The 2,177-nt window shown below is 37.6% G+C and overlaps 1 pseudogene; it reads left to right on the plus strand.

Moving 5' to 3' along the window:
- The first annotated feature begins 150 nt into the window (after nt 1–150).
- Nucleotides 151–1,620, plus strand: LOC103583946 (annotated as a pseudogene).
- Nucleotides 1,621–2,177: the final 557 nt, after the last annotated feature.

Consider the following 2,177-nt stretch of genomic DNA (forward strand, 5'->3'; position numbering starts at 1 on the left):
CTTGCCCAAGAGACAATTCCAGTATCAGAGAAATCTTTTCAGTTTGACATATGTTGGAGAATGTTCTGTGAAAATTATGAACTCACTGAACAGCAGAAAGTACACACAGAAGAGAAACTCTATTAATATAGTGAATGTGATAAATCATTCATGAAGAAATTACCTCTTACAATCCATAAGAGAACACATACAGGGGAGAAGCTATCTGTGTGTAATGAATGTGGGAAAACCTTTCACAAGTCCTCAAACCTCAGCAAGCATCAGAGAATTCACACAGGTGAGAGACCATATGAATGTAGCCAATGTGGAAAAACCTTTCATGAGAAATCAAACCTCAACAAGCATCAGAGAATTCACACAGGTGAGAAACCATATGAATGTAAAAAATGTAAGAAAACTTACAACCATAAGTCATACCTCAGGGTACATCACAGATCTCACACGGGTGAGAAACCATATGAATGTAAAGAATGTAGAAATACTTTCTACTGTAAATCACACCTCAATGTACATCAGAGAACTCACACAGGTGAGAAAACATATGAATGTAAGAAAGCTTTCAACAGTAAGTCACACCTCAGTGTACATCACAGAACACACACAGGTGAGAAACCATATGAATGTAAAGAATGTAGAAAAACTTTCTACCGTAAATCACACCTCAGTGAACATCAGAGAACTCACACAGGTGAGAGACCATATGAATGCAAAGAATGTGGAAAAACTTTCTACTCTAAATCAAAACTCAGCAGGCATCAGAGAATCCACACAGGTGAGAAACCATATGAATGTGGAAAAACCTTTCACAGAAAGTCACAACTCAATGTACATCAGAGAATTCACACAGGTGAGAAACCATATAAATGTAGTGAATGTGGAAAAACCTTTCCTGAGAAGTCAGATCTCCACAAGCATTAGAAAATTCAAACAGGTGAGAAACCATATGAATGTAAAGAATGTAGAAAAACTTTCTACCGTAAATCACACCTCAGTGAACATCAGAGAACTCACACAGGTGAGAGACCATATGAATGTAGTGAATGTGGAAAAACCTTTCACGAGAAGTCAAACCTCACCAGACATCAGAGAATTCACAGGTAAGAAACCATATGAATGAAAAGAATGTTCAAAAATTTTCTGAAGTAAATCAGACTTCAATGTACATCACAGTACTCACACAGGTGAGACACCATATGAGTATAAAGAATGTATAAAATCTTTCTACCATAACTTGGATCTCAATAAACATAAGAAAAATCACAAATAGAAAAGGCCCTATGAATACAATGAGTGTGAAAAAACCTTCAAACGTAAGTCAGTCTTCAGCATGCATCAGAGATTCACAGAGATGAGAAGCCCTATGTATGTAATGAATGTGGAAAAACTTTTCACCAGAAGTCAAACCTCAGCAAGCATTGGAGAATTTACACATGTGAGAATCCAGATGAATGTAAAGAATATAGGAAACCTTTCTACAGTAAAGCAGACCTCAGTGTACATCAAAGAACTCACACAGTTGTGAAACCATATGAATGTAATGAATGTGTGAAATCTTTCTCCCAGAAATCAAACCTTACTAGTCATGAGCACACTTCAGGATGCACCAGAGAACTCACGTAAAAGAGAAAACCTATGAATGTACAGCTGTACATTCATATCCACAGAGGATTGGTTTCAAAACTTTCCATAGATACCAAAATCCGTGGATGCTCAGGTCTTATATGAAGTAGTGAGCTATTGTGTAATATTCTGCTGCACAATTTCACATCATGTCTAGATTACTTATATTACTGAATACATCAAAAACAATATAAGGGGCCGGTCCGTGGCTCACTCGGGAGAGTGCGGTGCTGATAACACCAAGGCCCCGGGTTCGGATCCCATATAGGGATGGCCGGTTCGCTCACTGGCTGAGCGTGGTGCTGACAACACCAAGTCAAGGGTTTAGATCCCCTTACCGGTCATCTTTTAAAAAAAAAAAAACAAAAACAATATAAGTTTCAGCCATACTTTCTTTTTTTCAAATATTTTTAATCTATAGTTCGTTGAATCCATGAATGTGGATCTTCTGGATATGGAAGGCTGATTGTAATGAATGTAGAACATCTTTTGTCAGAAGTCACGTCTAAGCAGACATCAGAGAATTCACATGAGGAAGAAATACTGCATGGCAAAGA

This window comes from Galeopterus variegatus, unplaced genomic scaffold (genome assembly GCF_000696425.1).
Source record: "Galeopterus variegatus unplaced genomic scaffold, G_variegatus-3.0.2 Scaffold31402, whole genome shotgun sequence".
In the NCBI taxonomy this organism is placed as follows: Eukaryota; Metazoa; Chordata; class Mammalia; order Dermoptera; family Cynocephalidae; genus Galeopterus; species Galeopterus variegatus.